The sequence below is a fragment of the Cricetulus griseus genome, chromosome 3 (assembly GCF_003668045.3).
Source record: "Cricetulus griseus strain 17A/GY chromosome 3, alternate assembly CriGri-PICRH-1.0, whole genome shotgun sequence".
In the NCBI taxonomy this organism is placed as follows: domain Eukaryota; kingdom Metazoa; phylum Chordata; class Mammalia; order Rodentia; family Cricetidae; genus Cricetulus; species Cricetulus griseus.
In genome coordinates, this window is record NC_048596.1 from 221,267,229 (window position 1) to 221,289,803 (window position 22,575).

The window sequence follows — 22,575 nt, forward strand, 5'->3', positions numbered from 1 at the left end:
GGGCATAAAGTAAGAATCTGTCTCAACAAAACAAAACAAAAAGGGCACTTAAAATTCTGTTGATAGTGTCAATCTTATGTTGTCTTCTTTAAATAAATAAATAAATAAATAAATAAATAAATCTTTAGTGCTAAAATAAGTAGGTGGACTAATGTAAACTCCTATGAGAAGCAGTCAGGGAAGGTCATCCCATTTCCACTCACAGCACTGCTTCCTTGATCTCTTGGGAGGTAGTTTAATATATGCAATGGTTTACGTGGTCTAACTGCCCTACACAGAATATTACATATTTCCTGTTGTATGCTAAGTTGTGATCGGATTGGAACAGATCTGTTTACCTTTCTCAATTTGTCCCAGTTTCATTCAAGGACTGTCAGTGGGCTCTAGGAGGACCATGGACTTCAACTAAAATAGGACTTTGCAATTTCTCTTTAGAAGCAATGTAGGATCATACAGCTTCCTTATGGTGAAGTTGGGCTGCAAGCTTCCTTATGCTCAGTTCTTAACGACACATTAAAACAGTCCAGGTCGCTCTTACATTTCCCAGAAAAAAAAAATAATGGCAATAAAAGTGCTGGTGAGAGGGGATGCATTTCTCTTCTCAGGCCCATATCTTTCCATCACCCTGTCTTCAGGGTAGAAAATCATTTCATTTAGAGAATCAATTTCTCCTGAAAATTGATTTGAAAATGGATGATACACACCTTAGCTCTCCACAGGAGTCTGGGGGGCCGTTAGTTTAGGAGACACTTTGAGCTTCTTGGGTAGGTGCTATTTTGTCATTTTTAGCATTCCAGAATTATTGTCTTAACACCTGATGTCTCTCAAACCTAGAATTTACCTATTTCCCAGGCCTTTGCAAAAATGAGCCCAGGAACTCGCAGAGGTGGATCTTAAGAAGGTTAAGTATGCTGCTTCAGTATGGGGAGGAGTCAATAGCAACACAGGGACACAATGCAAGGCAAGAGGGGGACCAATTTCCATACTGGCAAAAGGACAACTATTGTGACAAGAGGAACAGTAATATAGAGTTGAGGGTGGCTACCACAATTCCTGGGTCTAAGATGCTGGGTAGTGGCACTGCTTGAAGCCCAAAAGGCTATGGTTCATCATCTCCTAAGATATTGATAAGTCTCTAGAAAAAATATGCAGAAGACACTGTCAACTAGTAATCTACTCAGAAATGTAGTTAGTGACTTGTAAGTGCCAAACCAGGGATATGGTCCAGGGTATAAACAGGAAGGAAACAGAGCCTTTTTCTCATAGTAGGTCTACATCCATGACCTTTGAGAACATGAATATGTCACAGGGAGGTGTTTATGGGACTTGAGGGAAGAGCTTTCTCTCTTTTGGGATGCTGTTAAGGATCCACCTAACACTATAGAACCTTAGAACATCTTGAAATTCTTTCTAAGAAGCATGATATTTATGATGCCACAAGACATGTGAGTAAGGCCTCTAGGTCTTTGGGTACCTCTCAGTATGAACGCATGATGTCTGGCTTTCCATAGACCTTCCTTACCAAGAAGCTTCCTGGGTCTCCCTCCACCAGTTCTATGGTTTCATTTCTTCCACCACAGCAAATAAGTTTATAGGTTATAAAATGGCTTTAATGGATCCCCACCATACACACATATACCATCCAGGATAGGATGGAATGTGGCCAGGGCTGTACCCAGAAAAATATTGAGGCTACAGTTGCACCAAAATAAATCTGCCACCACAAAAACTGCCATGCCATCTCTATCCCACATGGGCTAAAAATCACTAATATTTACATACTTCCCTCTCCTTCAGAGAACCTCAGTGTCTAGGACACCCTCCCATGGAGACAGACTAGGCATGGAGGTGTGTGTTTGGGAAGGGCAGTTAAGGTCTGGGTCAGCCCTTCCATCTGGGCTGGGTCAAAGGTGAACAAAAAGCCCAATTTTAGTCCAGAATTTGAAGGCAAGAACCTCTTGAAGGTTTTAGACTTCTTTCTCTAGGCAGGTCAGGTAGAGGCAGGTCACTTTGAGTTCCACCTGCAAGATGGTCACCAAGAAAGTGGGGTAGAGCAAAGGAAACAAAGAATCTTTGAGTATACACATACCATTGATCTTATCACTGCTACAAAAGTTACTTAAAACTGTATCTCCTGCATATAAAAGGAAAAATTAAGGTATTTGGTCAAGTGGAAATATTGCTAGGCACAGTGTCAATGACTGTACCAAAGAGAATACAAATGTCACATGAGGCTTAGCAGCTAAGGATGGCCTGGGCCCTCTGGATTGGCCAGAGGCATGGGTGAACCATGTCACTTGACTCTAAGAGTGAGGTGGTGGCCCCAGCTCTTGTGGAGCACATGCAGGCCACCTGGGTCACTTGCAGGTTGAGAGACAGACCTGAGTACCCTGTGTAGATGGGCGTGTTCTGAAATGCAGGATGATTTTGCAAGAAAGAAGAAGGCAGCTGTGTTCTGTAGTACCACTGTGGCTTCACTCCTGGGCCCCTCAAGGCATGGTGCTGGGCTTCACAGGGCCCCTGTGGCCCAAGCCATTTTCTACTGTGGTAATATGGCCTAGATATACTTAAAATGAGAAAAAAATGTAAACCTCTCCCTTAAAAAAATCTCTGGTCTGTAAGTTCACTTCAGCTGCTTTTCAAAGTGGCTTTTCTGGAATGGTGGGAGCTGCCACAGGTCCACGGACACCTAAATGATAGACTTGGGGAAGGACACACACAAGCAGTGCCCCCTTGTCTAGGTTGTAGTTGTGAAGCTCCAACAGTGCCTGCACCACCTCGTCCTCAGGGCCCATCTGAATTGATGCCATCTTGTAGTCCCTCTGGAAGAGCTTGAAGTCCTTGACCATGCCACTGGCTCTGGAGAAGACCTTGACACTGGCTCTTGAAGCCCTCCTTAGACACCAAGGGTGGGAGGTTCGAAAGGTGCAGGGAAACTAAGGGCAGGAAGATGTTCTGGAAGTTTTTAGGGTCCAGTTTCTTGAAGAAGTACAGCAGTTAGCTACCATAGTCTCTAGTTGGGCCCAAGTCCAACTGGCCCTCACAAGGCAGCCTCACACTCTGGTGCATTGACACTGTAATAATGCACACTGGCTTCCCATGTAGCTTGTGTCTGTTCAGGTGGCTCATGCCTAGCTGGGCCTGGCTGCCATCTGCTATCTGTACCAATGTGTTCTCCTTGTTCACCCATTGCATGTCACCACAGATGTAGAGAAGAATAAAGAGGCTTTAGAGTGTGACTCAGGTTATTGACTGCCAGGATGGAATTCCCAGCACCACCCAGGCCTAGGATGGCAATTCAGACTGTTGTGGCTTTAGCTGCTATATGTAGGATAGCCAGAGGAGCCAGCTCTCTGTGGATGTTAGGAACTGAGAGGCAGAAGGCTGCAGCCATGGTTAGGTAGAGCTTCCCTTGCTGTCTTCAGTGGGCAGGCCAAGGTGAGAATAGTGTCTGCACTTGTCACTGTACTTGATGCTGAGGTTAGTGAGCTTGGGGAAGCAATGCTCAGCATGCAGCAAGCTTTGTAGGTGTTCTTGTTCTAGTCATCCAGTGACAGGTCAGCATGCTGCAGCAGCACCCAGAGCTGGTTGTTCTTGATAATTGTGATAATCTGGAGGATGGTGCTGAATTTAGAGAAAATTTAGTACTGCACACTCAAGGTCACTGAGTAGAAGAGGTTTTCCATGGTGATCCTGAGTGTGGGGTTAAGTCCTGTCATGGCTATTACCACATCCTCAGCCTCAGTTGGGACAGTTAAGGCCAGGCATCCCAAGTCCACAGAGTTCGTGGCCTGCAGACCCTCCTAAGCCTGCACCTAGTTGATCTAGCTGTCGCCCTGAGCTCTTTGGGGTTGGAGAACTGGATGTAGATGGGCTGTCCACACAGTGCAGGGCTCCATTGACTGCAGTAGTTGAACATGGTGTTGGCAAACTCCTCTGTATTCATCTTGATGAAGGACCAGTTCTTTCGCTCTAGCATGAGGAGACTGCTGACCTTCCCTAGGGAAGGGAAACCCTGGAGAGATGACCTTACCCTCGGTGACATCACTGAGCAGCTTCACATGTAAATGACTCTGGAAGGGACTCCTACACAACTGTCTCCTCTCAACTTCTTGCTGTTGTTCTCAATGGCTGCTGAGGCTGAACTTCTGTTCTTGATAACAGGGCTATTGCTGACACACATAAAGACCTTGTAAGATCCTGGCTTTGTATTTACACCTACATCTGGGAGGATGCACACAAAGAAGACCCAGGGGCACGGACTGGAGGTGGAGCAATCCAAAATAGAATGGAGATTAAAGGTTTTCCATTTTCTTCATTCTAGGGAAGGTCAAGGCTTCCAAAGGATCTATTTTCAACAATTCTGGACACTGAGGCAGGGGTCTTCCAGCCTCTTGCTGGAAAACACAGGTGCTGAACTTCTGCATGGTTGTGAGCTCCAGACTCAGCAAGGACTAAAGAGTCACTGATTTCTCTTTTTTTCATGTGCAGTTCTTTCCCCCATTTTGATCATTGCACTTTCCCAGGCATATTATTTCCCATGTCAGTAATTAAGAGAGAGGAGCCTGCAAATGAATTAATGCTTGTCCAAGAAATTATACTTTTTGATAAGAAATTATGCTTATGATGAGAAATTATCAAAAAACTCAGTTAATGCTAGATCAAGAAATTGTAAAGGCTGGGGGGGTTAAGCTGCAAGACTTGCCTGGAGTAGAGCTTGGCAATATGGCTCAGGAACAGGGGTGCATATTATTATTCCTGTGGATTAACTTTCAGAGAAAACCTGAAAGATTGGTTGGTGTGAACTGCATCAAAACTGAGATATCCAGGCTTTCTCTTTTTGATGGAATTGAGAGTCTGAACAAAGATATTTTCAATGAATATTTGTGATATTTCTTTTCTCCCTCAAATCCACTTACAAGTGGAGAAAGAGGGGGACACTTCAATGAGAATTCTAGTGCTTTGTAAAAAACAAAATGTGGGAGGGTAATTTCTGATCTTAAATCAGCCTGTAATGTCTTTGGGGATTCTTAACAGTCCTCATACTATGCTGCTCAGCTCTCATATTTTGGGAACACAAGTCCTTTCATGGTTATACCATCATATTTTTTAAAGGATATATATATATATATATATATATATATATATATATAATATATATATTCCTGCCACCTGTGTGTGGGTGCCTACAGGGGCCAGAAGAGGGCACCAGAACCCTGGGAGCTGAAGTTACATGTTGTTATGGGCATGAGTGTTGGAAATTAAATTCTGGTCCTCTGGAAGAAAAGCTGTAAGCATGCTTTTTTTTTTTTTTTTTTAGTTCAAATTAGGAACAAGCTTGTTTCACATGTCAATCCCTTCTCCCTCTTCCCTCACCCAGCCCCCCACCCCACTTGGCCTCCACTCCCTAGGCAGAGTAGGGCCCTCGACAGGGGCTCCCCTAAGTCCACCACATTATCCTGGTCTGAGCCTAGGCCCTCCCCCATGTGTCCAGGCCGTGAGAGTATCCCTTCACGTGGGATGGGCTCTCAAAGTCCCTTTTTACACCAGGGAAAAAATACTGATCCACTACCAGGTACCCCATAGAGTGAGAAGGCCTCCTCATTGTCATCCATGTTCAGGATGGACCAGTCCCGTGCTGGCCTCCCAGACAGCAGTCTTGGGTCGATGTGCACCCCCCTTGTTCAGGCCAGCTGTTTCTGTGGGTTTTGCCAGCCTGGTACTGACCCCTTTGATCTTCATTCCTCCCTCTCTGCAATTGGGTTCCAGAGTTCAGTTCAGTGTATATCTGTGTGTGTCTGTCTCTGCTTCCATCAGCCACTGGATGAGAGCTCTTGGAAGGGATCTTGCCGGCCGCTGTAAGCATTCTTAACTTTAACTGCTGACCCATTTCTCCAGCCTCTCCCAATGTTTTTCACTAGATATGGCCTAGTCATGCCTGTTCAGACCCAAACATCACTACCATTGAGGCAAATTTAAAATCTAATCCATAGACTTCCAATTAGCTGGCTATGATCTTGAACCCCAAACTAAATGACCTCAAAAGGTAAGCTGGTTTGGAAGAATGGGAAGAACAAAGGAATTAATATGTGACAAGTAAGTACAGTGCTGGACCCTAAGAAATATTTAACACTTAGAATTTTGTATAGATCCTACCCCAGCCTTGAGGTATGTTGTACCCACTTTACAGATAGTCAGGTGAGTTGACTTGCCCGTTAATGGCTTTACAGATAGTGAAATGGGGAGAAAGTGGATTCTTGAATGTGACAGAGATTTTCTAACCTTCAGTGAGCTTAACTCACAAGTTAGGATGCCCAAAACTCAGTCACACAAAACTTCCACTGGTTTTGTGGAGCACAGGAAGGGTGAGGGTTTAGAAAGGAATTTATTATAGGTGTGTAGATGGAGACTTAAAGCAATCTCAGCTCCTGTGTGATAAGAGTGAGAGGACCATTGAACTGCTAGTTTAGTGGCTTTTTATAATACTTAGGACAAAATGTGTTTAGAGACATGTTGGGGACCTGGTCACTTCAGTTGACCCACCCTACAGATATCTGTATGCCTCTCTGTCCCAGTTGTCTTGATTGGAATTTTGGCCACATCTTCACATGAAGCCACCAGGAAGCTGTATAAAAGGGGGATAATGATAATAATAAACCAGATGGTGAACTAGAGCCTCCTAATACTCATGGAATTTTTGGCCCCTGACCTGGGACAGAACTAAACATTTTCTGGCCAAGGACAAGAAGAGAGAACCCTGTCCCCAAACTGCCTAATCAGTTGGGGCATCACTTGGTCTCATCACTAGAATGTTGGAGAGATGGGTGTCCATCCAGTGTCCCTCCGCCCTTGTCTCCTTACCATGATACTAAGGGCTGCAAGTTGCCTTGCCCATGGAGTCCTGTACAATTCCACTGAGTTAGAGGGAAAGCCTTCCTTAAAGCCTCCTGTGGTGCAAGGAGGCTTCAAGATAGCTCTGCTTGCTGGCATTTCCCACCTGTACCATTTCTTCTGAATAACACTGACAGCCACTGGCAGGTCCTGCTTGGAGTCCTAGTGAGGCTCTGATTCCAAGGGAGGGCTTTGTACAGACAGAAGGAGGACTCAGGCCCAAGACAAGCAGACACTCATCTTGGAGGGTCTGTAATAGTCTCAGCTAGATGTTCTACTTCTCACCCTCTCTATAGTTGCAATAGTTAGCCTCAAATACTTATGAATAACTCAAAATCAGCACATCGAAAGCATTCTTCCATTAAAGAAGCAGTTGATTGTTTACCTTCTATAGATCAGGCTCTGTGCTGAGTAAAGGTATTTATTTCCTAGAATATGGTTTCCACTCTTGACTATCACCTAGTGCTATGTTGCTGTATTACAGAGGAGGGGGTTTGCCCCTTTCTCCTCTGGGCATAAGAAGGAATTCCCAGAAGAAAAAGCACTGGGGAGGGGCACGTAGTAGGATGAACAGGAGTTTTCTAGAAAGGGAAGGGCAAATGATGTCTAGAGATCTATTGCTATCACATCAAGGTATAGCGTGACTTCTTCATGAGTACATTTAGTACCCCACTGGATGTGATGGTTCATTTTATAGCCCCCATTCCTGGGAAGCTGAGGTAGGAAGCGTGCCATGGGTTCAATATCATTTTAGGTTACACAGTGAGTTTCAGACCAGTATGTGTTATAACATGAGACCCTGTCTCAAAGCAACAATAACAAAAAAAAATTACCATCACTACTCCATAGGTATTTTTGCTGAATATTCTAATGTGTTTAGCCAATAACAAGATTAAGTCATTAATTTGTATTGTTGCTGCTGGTACAAATTCAAGTTACTTCCATCATTATTCGAAGTGTTATTTGACTTTAAGTTCAAATAAGAATGGTCCATTTAGTGGTAATAATAACTGTCCCAGTACTGGCCACCTTAGCAACCTCAATTGCATTGCCACTGACCCCAGCATCTTTGGTGTTAGTGATAAAGGCAACCTCATTTGAACTTTACAACAGTGCTGAGAGTTAAATCTTCCTGCCTATACTTTTCAGTTGAGAGAACTAAGAGGGTAAATACAGTGGCACACTTTGGGCTTGTCTTTACTAACCAGTTACTAGTTTGACCAACAGGAATTCACTTCACTAGCTCAATGCCAGTTTCCTCTTCAGTAAAGTGGGAAAGGATTTTAATACTATACTTATCTACAATGTATCATAGGTGAAGCAAGATGATCTGTATTCATTCCTTGGCCCAGTGCTTACTTCCATTAGGAGTCCCGGAGAAGAAGAGAAATATCTAATTTTTACTGTTGTCATAGGGATTAACTTGCCTAGGATTAGTGTTTTTTATCTGACTCCAAAATATACTTAAATGGTATAAAAACAGAACCAATGCCTGGACAAATTATTGAAACACCATGTATTATAAAAAAACAAACAGAGGTCAACATGATACACAATCAAAAGAATTCTTGTCGCTATGATGCAGTGAGGAACTGGTTGGAACATAAGAGAAAAATACTGAAGTGTTGAATACAAATATATGAAGCCAGCTTACAAAATTCCCTAGTTTGGATTTTTTAATTGTCTATTTCCTCTGATATTTTCTCCATCACTCCTGTTCATCTTTATGTGGCATACAATGAAATACATACATACATACATACATACATACATATATGATATTAAAATAATTAGATATGCTATGTAATTTCTTTTCTTTTTTCAATTTTCAAATGTATGTACATGCTGTTTCTTTAACATGTGTATGCATATGTATTAGAGTGCATATAGAAGCCTGGGGTTGACATTGGGAAACATCCATAATCATTCTTCTACCTTTTTCAATAAGGCAGAGCCTCTCAATCAAACTCTGAGTTTGCCCATATGGCTAGTCTGGCTTGACAACTTTCTGTAAGAATATCCTGTCTTTGCCTTTCCAGCCTGGAATTAGGAGTGAGTCTACACATACACCCAGCATTTATGTGGTTTTCTGAACTCAGGTCCTGTACTGGTATTGACTGGTTTTATGTCAACTTGATACAAGCTAGAGTCATCAGAGAGAAAGGAGTTTCAATTAAGCAAAGGCATCCATAAGATCCAGCTGTAGGGCATTTTCTTAATTAGTGATAAATTAGGGATGGCCCAGCCCATGGTGGGTGGTGTCATCACTTGACTGGTAGTCCTGGGTTCTAGAAGAAAGCAGGTTAAGCAAGCCCTGGGAAGCAAACCATTAAGCAGCATACCTCCATGGCCTCTGCATCAGCTTCTGCCTCCAGGTTCCTGCTCTGCTTGAGTTCCTCTCCTAACTTCCTTCGATGATGAACAGGAGTTTGCAAATATAAGCCCAATAAAACATTTCCTCCCTAAACAGCTTTTTGATCATGGTGTTCCTGGTGACAAATTTGCTATTTGCAATTCTGGATTAACAACTGCAGTGTTTGGTATGTCATTTTGATCTGAAACCATTTGAACCCAATATCTTCCTCAATTAAAGGTAGCTTTTAGTACAAATCCAAATACGAGGATAGAGGCAGCTGAGAGTTATGCTTCACGAAGATGCCGAGAGAGTGGCATTTAGCAAGTGCTACCTCTGCTGATGCTGCTGTGTGATAATCCCTTTGGATTTGATGAATGTGCACTTTTGGCTCAAACTGAAACTCATGAGAGCCACCAGCATCCTTTAAAGACAAAGCTCTTAACTCTCCAGTGACAATGTTTGGACTTCTGTTTTTACAGTCCTCTGTGGAGGGTACATGTTGATGTTATTTCAAACTTCAAGAAAGGACATTTTCTGGTGTCTTCATGCTGAAGAATCTGAGCAAATTGGCGTGCTCGTGTAGGTAATAAACCAGTCTGAGAGCAGCTACACAAGGTGGTTCCTGGTGTCAATTTTGTGTACTGGGCCTTCATTTTCAATTCTTTTCTGGTGAATGCTCTATCAGACAATAAACAGAGAAGTTTGTTTCTCTCTGTGTCTTCTCCTACCTGCTCTCATCAACCCCGTCCCACCTGCTCTCATCAACCCCTCCCACCTGCTCTCATCAACCCTGTCCCACCTGCTCTCATCAACCCCTCCCACCTGCTCTCATCAACCCTGTCCCACCTGCTCTCATCAACCTTGTCCCACCTGTACTCTCATCAACCCTGTCCCACCTGTACTCTCATCAATCCTATCCCACCTGCTCTCATCAACCCTGTCCCACCTGCTCTCAGCAACCCTGTCTTTTCAGGTACAAGGATTACTTATAAACAAGTGGTCTGAGCTCTGTTGACCTGTCAGTTTGTTAATTGTACTTTACTTTGCTTTTTGTCTTACACGTTGCCCAAAATATTTCGGGGGGACTCTGGTTCATCAGTAAGCCTTGATACCTGCTCTCAGCAACTCTGTCCCACCTGCTCTCAGCAACCCTGTCCCACCTGTACTCTCAGCAACCCTGTCCCACCTGCTCTCACCAACCCTGTCCCACCTGCTCTCATCAACCCTGTAACCCTGTCCCACCTGCTCTCACCTGTACTCTCATCAACCCTGTCCCACCTGTACTCTCATCAACCCTGTCCCACCTGTACTCTCATCAACCCTGTCCCACCTGTACTCTCATCAACCCTGTCCCACCTGTACTCTCATCAACCCTGTCCCACCTGTATTCTCACCAACCCTGTCCCACCTGTACTCTCATCAACCCTGTCCCACCTGTACTCTCATCAACCCTATCCCACCTGCTCTCATCAACCCTGTCCCACCTGTACTCTCAGCAACCCTGTCCCACTTGCTCTCAGCAACTCTGTCTTTTCAGGTACAAGGATTACTTATAAACAAGTGGTCTGAGCTCTGTTGACCTGTCAGTTTGTTAATTGTACTTTACTTTGCTTTTTGTCTTACACGTTGCCCAAAATATTTCGGGGGGACTCTGGTTCATCAGTAAGCCTTGAGACTAGTAAGTAAAGCTATTATCCTCAAAGCTGGCTCCCAGGCTGTTAGAATTTGTTTTTCTCTGTGTAGCTTTGGAGCCTATCCTGGCACTCTCTCTGGAGACCAGACTGGCCTCGAACTCACAGAGATCCGCCTGTCTCTGCCTCCCAAGTGCTGGGATTAAAGGCGTGCACCACCAACGCCCGGCTGTCCCTCTCATCTTAATCTACAACTTCTCCATGGCTTTAGCAGAGACAATTACTCATTTTATTAAAGGACTTGCTTGGAGTCTTTGGGAAGGATGGATGAATCACAGCTGCTGGTCAATCTTGTCTTCCAGCAAGAAAGTTATCTAAGAAGGCTGTAAGCTTCACCTAGAACAGTCTACTAAGTGAGTCCAACCTGTGGCCCAGGTGGCCATGTGTCACCAAGGATAGTTACAATGTGGCCCAACATAAACTCATCAGATTTCTTTAAAAATTATGATTGGGGTAAGATTTTGTAGCCATATAGTTCTTTTTGTAGTCATATAGTTCTTGAGCATTAACTTATAGATGGTGTCATTTCACAATATTAAGAGTTTGAAAACATTTGGACCAGTTCCTAATATCGTAAGAAGGGAATTTTCAGGTTCTTGTGGATGTCCTCATACACAGCTCTTCTAATTATTGATTAACTTGCTATGTGTTCTCTGTGGCAACTCATCTAAGTCTGAATCAATTCAGGAGAGGTTATGTAGACTTTTATAACAGGACAGTTGAATTGTATAATGGCTAAGGTAGCTTACAATGGTCAGTGAATCTTAATTGATGTAGAGTTTAATCTGGGAAGTAGATAAACTTCTGGAGTATAGCTTGATGTTTGTTAAACAAATTGGCAAGTTTGATGCTACTGCATTTTGCCAAAATTGTATTCATTTGCTATCACTATCATGATAAAATGCAACAGACTAAATATAAATTCATTTTTCCTTCCCTGGAGGCTCAGAATCTGAGATCAGAGTGTCAGCCGGGTTGATTTCCTTCCAAGCCCCTTCCTTGTCTTGCTGAAAGCCATCCTCCTGCAATGTCTTCAGATGGATTCTCTGTGTAGATATTTCTGTTCTGGTCTCTTCCTCCTTAAATGAAACATATCAGATGGCATTAGGACCGACTCATGTAACCCATTGTAACCTCATCACTTCCGACACCTTTTTAAAGACCTTACCTCAAATTGAGCCATGTTGTAAGGTAGGGGAGGCAGGTCATCAACTGCAAACTCTGAAGATAGAGTCATAGAATAATAAATGTTGTTGAGATTGGTTTGTCTGAAGGAGCAAAATTCATCAAACTTGTAACTCAATTGTTCTCAAATGAAGGATGAGAGTTGGCTATGAACTTTCATCAAAATTCATCTCCCTAGAGTCCCTTAGAATCCATAGACCTGGGTGTTTTGAAATACTTCTATAGTAACAACGTGTTTGACAGAAGAATATAATGTATTTAATAACTTCCAGAGAAAAACCCACAGCTGTGAGGTAGCAGGCCACCTTGATGCTGAGGTTCCAGGAAGGTGGCCTGATCCCTCTTTGGCCTTGTCTATCTTCCTGCCACGCTGAACTGCTTTCCCCCAGCCTGCACAGTCCTGCTGAATGCTACTCAAGTTAGATTACAAAACTGTTCTCTATCACAACTTTTCATTCACCAGCATGTCCCTCAATGTATATAGTGGAATGGGAGTAAAATCCGAAGTCAGGAAGCCAGGGTAGATTCATTTTTTCTACCACTGATTTATTCTTTTGATAGTGGACAATCTTTATTTTGTGGAACTCAGTTTATGTTCATTTAAGATGTGACATGCATATGATAGGAAGGGTACATGGTGGTTACAAACAGGACTGAGCCAGATTAGAAGACAGTGGTATCTTTAATAAGTTCGTTCATTTTTGACCTTGAGTTTTTTTAAAGTGGGAAAATTCATAGACTCTCTCTCAGAAAGCTGTTGTGAGGATTGATATCAGACATGGAACTTGAGCATGAAGTAAGGGCTTACCACAGGTACTCTACCTAATGCCTACCTGCCCTCTAGATTCAGAACATCCATTCTCTATCTAAATTCAGAACATCCTGGCTCCATGATTCAGTGGAGAGTGTGGTAAGCAGATATTATGAGCAGCAAATACACACTCTGTTTATGTTTTGCTAACGTTGAGAAAACCCGTGGCTTCCAGGAAATCATTTGTTTTAATATAGGTATGTGAGTTTAGACATTTCCCCTCTTTTCCCGGGTTAGAAACAAACTCCAGTGAAGTTGGGTTGGGGGGCAGGATCCATGGACAATATGTGATGAAGGCAGAAGCCTTCATAAAGACCAATGTCATTGTTGTGGGGATGGATTAGTTATAGAATGAGTAGGTGACAAGAGGAGCCTGCTCTTATCCTCATTGTCTATTGCTTGACGCATGTGTAGCATTCACTGTCAGCTATGATATGATGTAGTGTTCCAGGTGCAGGTGCATGCTTTTTAGACTTGCCAGCCTCCAGAGTTATGAGCTACATCAATATATTTTCTCTCTGTGTGTATGTGTACATGTGTGTGGGATATACAAGTATGTGTGTTGCCCATGCTTGTTTATGTTCATGTGTGTGGAGATCAAACTCAGCTGTCAGTCCTTAGATGAGATAGCCACCTTGTCTTCTTATGAGACAGGGTTTCTCACTGGAACTCATTCATTAGGTTAGGATGGATGGTAACCAACAAGTCTGAGGTGTCCATTTGTCTGTACTACTCCAGTGTGGTGTGCTGCACCACCCACAGCTTTTTACATAAGCTCTGGAGATGCAAACTTAGATGCTCATGCCAGATACTTTACCACCTCAGCTATCTCACCAGCCCTGAAAACCTTTTCTTCATAAAGAAGCCAGTCTGTGGTATTCTGTTATAGCAACACAAAACAGACTAAGACAGTGGGTTTAGATCAAATCTGCCTCACACTTTCTGAATACCCATGGATCAGTGTAGCAAGGTCATTGCTGTGGAGGCTAGGGTGCTGGGTGCACCCTAAAATTGTCTCTGACTCAGTTAACTACAGTAGATAAAATAAACACTCATGTTTTCCACAGGTGATGAACCAAGGAAACCCAATACTAGAGAAAAAAGGAAGGAGGACAGACATGAAGCCACAATTAAGTCAAAGAAAGAGACCCATATATTTCTTCCTTAAGAACACAAGATTAAAAAGCAAAATGGAAAAAGTAAAAAGATTGCACTCCTGCTCTCCCAGCTCTGGTCTCTTTGTCAGACATTTGTCATTTGTCAGACAAAAAGAAATTGACTGCTTCATTAGACCAGGCAGAGCTCTGGGAGGGAAAGGATGTGCTGCCTGCAAAATGCAAGATCCCATTCAAACTCCAGCCAAGGTTGAGTGAGAGTCTTTCCCAGTGTTAGCTGTAGAGCCACTGAACCCATGGCACTTCTTGGGGCTTTTGCTTAAATTCCAAAATTAAATTAAATTAAAAATTTTTTTAAAGGCTTATTCCAAGAAAGGATCCTGAAAGGCAAGCTTCTAGCAGGGTGGGGTAGATGGCTTAGTTGGTGAAATGCTTGCTGAACAACACAAGTTCAATTAGGTTCCCAAAACCATCACACACACACACACACACACACACACACACACACACACACACAGAGGCAGCTGTCATAGCATGCACTTGGAATGCCAGCCCTAGGAAGCAGAGACAGGTGGGTTCCTGGGTTTGTTGGTTATAGGAAGTGTTCCCTGTTGGCTTATGTGTTTGAAGGGTTGTTCCTCAGCTGGTTTTGCTGTCTGCGGAGGCTGTGGAAGTTTGGAGTCCAGCAATAAGGCTGTAGAGGTGGATATTGAGGATCAAAGGTTTTATCCAGCTCTAGTTTGAGCCTGAGCTTTGTGCTCCCGATCTGCCCAGATAAAACCAAGCTATGTGACACATGCTTTCCCAGCCACCACGTCTCTCCACCATGATGGACCACATCCCCTTAAGCTTCAAGCCAGAACAAATCCTTCCTCTCTTAATTTGCTTCTCTCTGTCAGGTGCTTTGTCACTCCGGTGAGGAAAGTATTGGTCACCTGTCAAATGCCTACAAAGGCAGTTTTAAGTAAAGGCAACTACTCCTTATATGTAGTAGTTGAGTGACCTAAGAATTAGAATCCCACACGGCCAGTCCTTACCTTTGGAGGGATGGGGACTTATTTCAAACTGACTTGACAAATTGGGGTATCAATTTGTCTTAAATTCAAAGTCAGAGAAAGAGTGCTAGGTTGTAGAATGGGACCCACTGCTGGGAGCTTGTCTGGTCAGCTGTTGGTAGCTGTGGACTGGAACAATTGAGACCCATTCAAAAAATAGCAAGTCATGGCATCCGATCTTGATGTTGAACTTCAGCTGCTGTGTTTATAACTAAGCACATTGGTGGTCACAGGAAAAATGGAACCTTGAGAAAGCAGAGGACACCTGGGCTCTCCTATCTCTGGATCTTGCTAGGCTTAGGACCCCAACTTTGGCAGGAAATGAGCTTAAGAGGCTACATGAGTATCTTTAGATACTTGGCCCTAGAGAGGAAAGGCTAGGAGGGAGATAAAGGCAAGGGTAAAGAAGCTGGGGGAAGAGCTGTCATTGTGCCTTCCTCATTTGCTGAGAGGTTTCTCCTCTGTCTGTCATCTCTCCCAGTGTCTCTGCCTCTCTGTCTCCCTATCTCTATGTCTGTCTCTCTCCGTGTCTCTCTCTCTCTCTCTCTCTCTCTCTCTCTCTCTCTCTCTCTCTCTCTCTTCTCTCTCTCTCTCTCTCTCTCTCTCTCTCTCTCTCCCTCTCTCTTCTCTCTCTTTTCCTGACCCCCAAGCTGACTTCCTTGTGTTAGGGTGCTTATACCATGTATTCACCATGGTTATCTGGAAGAACACAAGCAATAGAATCCACAATAGGGAGATTTCCAAGTTTGGCTCATTTTATTGGGAGTTAGGGTTTCAATGCGTAGACTTGTGAGTTGGGAAAAGTACACGTTCAGTCCAAGTCATCCTCGGCCTCTCCCATATAAGCAGCAATAGCTGTCTACAGGCTGGAGATCTGGAGACAGATCCAGTGCTTAGTCTAAAAAGCAAGGAAGCACAACAATGCAGCTGTCATCCAAAGCTGGGCCTGGGCACTGTCTGGATCCATTGTTGTGAGCTAGGTTGAGCTGCTGAAGAACTTGGTAGCTGGACCATAAGCAATGGGGGCAACAATAGTGCATGCATTTATTTGGCAATGGTGCAGCTTGTGTACACCAACTGGCTTCCTCTTTCCACAGGCCGACAACTCATTGGATGGACTCTGTTGCCCACAATCAAGGCAGGCCCTTGTGCTTTTAGTTTCACTCTCACACACCAATCACACACCCCACAGACACACCTACAAGTTGTCTTATTAATTATAGACATCTCTGCGTTCATAGAAGTTGACAATCAAGATGAACCATCATAGGCTATTGTAGCAAAATTTTACCAACAGGGTGGCTTAAATAATGTGTTTATTTCTCACGGTTCCAGAAGTTTGTAAGTACAAAAGCAAATCACTGGAAGATTCCAGTTAGTGGTCACTTCCTCCCACATGATGTAAGAGACAGGGAAGCTCTCTGCAGACCTTTTTTTTTTTTTTTTTTTTTTTGAGGAGTCATGATCCCAAATCCCCATCTTCTGATGCAATAGTCTTGGGAGATAAGATTTCAACATAGAGTTAGGAGTTTGACAAGGAGCACGTACAGTCCAAAGCATCCTTCATACATGAATAATGCTTAGTCATCATGTCTACTGCATCCACACAGAGGTGGGAACTATAGGAGACAGAAAGGGACAACCAAAATCAGAAAGGTCAATGATTAGCACTTCAGAGAAGCAGGTGGTGGCCACAGACCTCTGTGGTCTCTTTCTGGCCTTTTCCTCCTGTCTCAGGGATGAGAATGCTGATGACACCAAGGCTAGGCTTTTCCTGTACAATTTTATCCCACTTTGAACTTTCCAGGACAGGAAGAGAAGCCAGAGGCAGGGGGCCAAAGGGATAAGTTTGTACTCTGAAATGAGGGCATTGAGTTCCTGCATTGAAAGCCCTCTTGAGTAGGACCTCCTCATTAAGACACTCTAAAGGGATTCCTCCCTCTGAATAGCTTTCCCAAGAAGCCATCAGAAAGCAAATGCTGGGTGGCAGGATTTGTGCCAAGTGGTTTTTGTGGAGGTCTCAGGGAGAGTCCTTAGAGGAAGTGTCCACATTGAGTCACAGCTCTGCCTGATTGTCAAACTGGTCACATTAGCTTCTCTGCTGTTTGTATCTCTCACGAGCTCTCAGTGCACTGAGATGACCAATGTACTAAAACTGACGGGTATGAAACTTAGAAATTTTAGCATTAATTTTAGAGCCAAGAGTCCTTACAAATGAACTAAAATGGTATACCTTTTCTCAGCAGGGAAAAACACCCCCTACATTCATGTGATTTGACCAATGTCAGACACTGCAGAGTCAATAGGAGAACTAGGTCTCTTCATCTCTGTTCTTTTGCAGTTTTAAAGATCAAGAGTGGGGCTGGGGAGCTAGCTCAGTGATAGAGCATTTGCCTGGCATCCACAGGATCCTAGGTTAGACTGCCCAGAACCCCCAAATAATAACCATAATAATGATAATGACAATAAGACCAGAAGTGGACTCCTGATGGAAAAAAAATAATTTTACCTAAATTCATAGATATTTACATTTACCCGTCAGTTCATCACATTTTGGTCTGGTTAGACAACTTTAACAATGTCAACTGAAATGTAGAATGGCCTTATTCTCTGCTCTTGGGAACATTTTGTTCACCTCTCCTCTACTCCCTTTCTTCATAGTGTCTGATGTATTTGCAGAGACTTATTCAAATGGCCACTGTTCCACTGCATTTAGTTTCAGAGAGTTTCCCACAGGTTCATCTGTTTGGACACTGGTCCCCAGCTGGTGGTGCTATTTTGGGAGGCTGTGAACCTTTTAGGAGATGGAATTTAGATATAGGAAGTGGGTCACTGAGTGGGTAGAGTAGTGACAGGCTTGTCCCAGTGTAATCCATCCCCAGTCCTAGCTCTGGTCCAAACTCTCTAGTTTTTATCCACTGCAGCCATAGCCTCTCATAAGGAGTCAAGCTCACTGCAATGCTGGGCTTTGCCATCTCAGACCCTGAGCCCAAATAAACTTCTCCACTACATTGCTTCTTGCCATGTATTCAATCACAGTGACAAGAAACATGACTATCAGGACATCAACCACACAGTTTTTCACAGAGATACAGTGTCTGAACAGTCCAGTTAAGAACCACAGTAAGAATGCTTTTCACACCCCAATACATTTTGTTTGTCTATGTCTATGTCATGACACAGTGTCATGACAACAGTGGAGGCTTCTAAGCAGATTTATACTATCAGTCTTGTTTGGGAGGGGCTGAGATGCCAGGCACTTGGGAGGAGCTAGATGACCTTGTGGAGACAGGATGGAAGAGCCAGCAGTTGGAGTTATGACCTATGTTTTAAAGTTTGACCAGGACAGGGGGAACCCTACCAAAGACTGTAGGAAACAGAGAAGACCTTCTTGAATGTTCTGAAATTAACCATTGAGAAAGAAGCAGAGTTAACCTGGAAATTAAAATCAGGAGCAGGAAGAAGATCTGATTCAGGATTCATGTGGAAACCAAAATAGGAGGAGGGGGCTTGGAGAAGAAGTGTCTAGTAGCCCCTGGGAACAGCTCTGGTGTACTCTGACCTGCCTGCCTAGCTAATCCATGGAGACTGCAGGTGCTTACTTGGCTTGGAGTTGAGATGGACAAGATTCTGTTGATGCAAACATGTGTTAGTTATCAGGTTTCCAAAATGTAATTGTCTTTGGATCTTCCTTTCTTCAACTCCTCCTTGGCTGAGGTTTGAAACTTGTAGTTCCAGTCATAGAAAAAGACATAAGGGGGTTCCCATTTCCAGTCTTGGTTCCATTCATAAGCTGTTCATTGAAGTTGCACCATGTTGGCAACTGTAGCAGCTTCCCAAAGTACTGGCCATGACTTCCTGTATCCCTTCTCCATGATTTCAGGTCTTCCACAGCCTCTCTACCCTTCAGAGAACCATGTTTCTTTCAGGGGAAAATAGTGAAGTGGAAAAGACCATGAGATGTGGAATTTTGAACTACATATGGAGTGTGGGTCAGCTTCTCTCTGACCTGAAGAGAGTGACCTGTTTCTCTGAGGTCCAGTGTTTAGTTTTGAACTGTAAAATTGATTTATGCATATTAACCTGTAAGTGTATCTCTAGGAAATAATGATAATCGTAGCCAGTAAAGCAACAGGAAAGTCTTCTAAATTCTCCTCCCCAAACCTACAGGTTTCTTCCTGCCTTGGTCAAACCTTCAAAGCTAGTAAGAGCTCAAAAGTTTTTGTTTTGTTTTGTTGTGTTTTTGAGATAGGATCTCACTAAATAGACCAGGCAGGCCTTGGACTCACAGAGCTCCACCTGACTCTACATCCCAAGTGCTGGGATTAAAGGCACAAACCACCACACACAGCCCAAAGGTATTTATTGAATGCCTGGCCCATCATGGTTTCTCATAATCTTGAGACTGATGAGCTTTATTAAAGGGACAAATTCTCCATCCCAATTCTTCCTAAAGCAACCAGACCCATGATACCGCAAGGGCTTTTGAGTCACAGTTGCATGTATAGGATTAGACTCAATTAAGACTCTTCTGTGTCTTCATATAGTACCTGGGCCTGAAAAAAATCTATGAAATTGTTAAAGTTCACCTCTCCCAAGCTGTTTTAACTTGAAAAAGCAATCAGGATTGACCTCTCTCTCTCTCTCTCTCTCTCTCTCTCTCTCTCTCTCTGTCTCTCTCTCTGTGTCTCTGTCTCACTCTCACTCTCGCTCTCTCTCCTTCCCTCTCACTCTCCATGTCCCTCTTTCTCTCTTTCTCCCCTCACCCCATATGCAAATCATATTACCAGTTTGCGGGAATTTGTACTACCTATTTTAATATTTTATTTAAAAGTGATTATTATTGAATTTGATGGAAAGTAAGTGTTATGGATAAGAAACAAAGGTTGAATATTTGGGTAGAAAGGAACAGAAAAAACTGGGGCATCTGTAGGCCAGAGAACTAGAATTTATTATATGCATCTTTTAGTGTAACTGAATCATTTATTTCACAAGACATGATTTTAAAAAGCAACAGTATGGAATTTCAAATATCAAGGTGTCTATTTGGGTCAAATATTTGCAAATTAAATTGATTCATGTGTTAACTTCAGACATTTCAGAGACAGTGGAATTCAGATCCGTTTGTGTAGAATAGGCTTAGAGTGTTCCAACATGATTGACCACCTAAAGGAAAAGTAACCAGAGGAAGACACGTGGTATGGCTTCAAAGTGCTATGCCTTGAAATTTCCATGACTTTTGAGGAAATTAGTCACACTAGATCACATCAAAAAACTTGATCTGATAGAGAAAAAAATGTCTGACTTTCAGAAAACTGCAAAGCTGACAATGGCAGAACATGGATGGAGGTATTGGGATGGGGTGTCTTGGTTGGATTAGATGCAGATCCCTTCATTTCTATCACTCTTTGCTCATCTCTCATAATAAAGCAAAGTAAATGAATGACAAGGATGCAAGAGACAGTCGTAAAAACAGGTGGTCCTTAACAAATTACTCTTGCTGTGTCCTGGGGAAATTAGAACAAGCGTCTACTCAACCCTGATAGGAATGACAGGCTGAAGTAATGATACTCCATAATCCATCTTGGTGAGGTTTATAAGGAGCAGTCATGAAGATTTATTCTCAGAAGCATGGATGGCTGAAAGACAGCTGCATCACTGAAAGCCTGCCCCAGCATGGATGAAAAATCACAAAGCCTGGAGCCCTGGAGCTCTCTACAGGACTTAGAGATGGTTCGTCATGTTGGAGTTTTGTTTTTTTTTTTTTTTTTTGTTGTTGTTGTTGTTGTTGTTTGTTTTGGTTTTTCGAGACAGGGTTTCTCTGTGGCTTTGGAGGCTGTCCTGGAACTAACTCTTGTAGACCAGGCTGGTCTCGAACTCACAGAGATCCGCCTGTCTCTGCCTCCTGAGTGCTGGGATTAAAGGCGTGTGCCACCAACAGCCCTTGTAGCTTGTTTACTTTGAGGATGGAGCAGTCTTATCAGTTTTAGGGGCTTCTTGAGACTTGTGAGTTGTTAACTTCCTGAGTCTTTACAAACCTACCCTGTGAATTTCCTGAGCCTTAATAGGCATCATTTAGAACAGTGGTTCTCAACCTTCTTAATGCTGTGACCCTTTAATTCAGCCCTCATGTTGTGGTGCCCCCAACCCACACCATAAAATTATTTGGTTGCTACTTCATAACTAATTTTGCTACTGTTATGAATCATAATGTAAATATCTGATATGCAGGATATGAGATCTATAACCCCTGTGAAAGGATTGGGCCCACAGGTTGAAAACCTCTGCTTTAGAGTATGCTGAGTCTCAATAAGATTCTCTCCAGGATGGAGTATTTCAACTATGAAGGGAATTGTTACACAATGCATATTCTCCCCTAAGTTCACCCAGCCTCCTTTGAACTGGAGCTACTGAAGTCACTAATTCTAGTCAGTGGTTACAAAAAGTTACTTACTACTTTCTAGCTGAGGAGCTGAGAGTTCCATGACCTTTTCAGTCATGTTTTCCCTGTGACAGCTGCAAGACTGGGTAAGGCTACCTAAGCTATACCAGGCTTTGCATGATAAAAAATATATTTGATTTTTGAGATATTTAGATTTACTTGTTGCAACAAAGCCTCTCTTATCCTGATCAATGTAATAAATTTCTTTCTGATTACCTTACCAAATAGTGTGTAAAGGAACTTTTCATTGTTAAATCTAATTGTTAATCTATAATAATTATAAATGTACTAAGACAACTACCATTACAGTTCTACTGATATTTTTTATAATAAGGCACTTTATAATAAATGCTACTACTGTGGTCATTCTGCAGTTTCAAAGAGCTTTGTTACAAATTAAAATGTACTAAGTGAAGTTTTTCAAAGTGCAGATTATCCTGCAGAACTTCTGGAAAATGCCTTACTGTCTTCCTAGTGGCTGTTTTTATTTTTTTAAAATATGGAAGCTAGTCATTAAGTTAGAACACTGTTTAGTTAAAGTTGTTCCAAAACCAAGAATTGAAAGCTATTGTTCTTAAGGAGGAAGAGGGGCGCAATCACAGAACATAGCCACATGCTAACACTTGTCCTAACAGCATCTCTCAGGAGAATCTTTGGGAGTTTGCTAGGTGAATAATTAAAAACAATAATGGGTTCTCAGGGTTGACATGCAGCAGGCAAAATTGCTTCTGCAGTTTTGATCTGACTATTTCCAGATGTCTCACTACAGTGCTTAGGGTAGGAGGAGGGAATTTCCCCCATTAAAGTACATGGATGGATAGAGGACTCAGGAGTTTTCAGATCATAGGCCATTGAAGTAGAGAAGATTCTAGCTCCCCAAGAATAGCCTTTTTAAATCTCAGACTTAGTATGCTACCTTACATAGTAAAAAGGACAGCTGGGCCAAGTTTCTCCAGAGGCCCAGAACATTAGGGTATGGAAAACTGGGAGGGACAGTTAAGGGAACTGACACATGTGGATGCAGAGGTT

The 22,575-nt window shown here is 42.9% G+C and overlaps 1 pseudogene; it reads right to left on the minus strand.

Moving 5' to 3' along the window:
* Positions 1-2,639: 2,639 nt before the first annotated feature.
* LOC113834617 lies at positions 2,640-12,982 on the minus strand (annotated as a pseudogene).
* Positions 12,983-22,575: the final 9,593 nt, after the last annotated feature.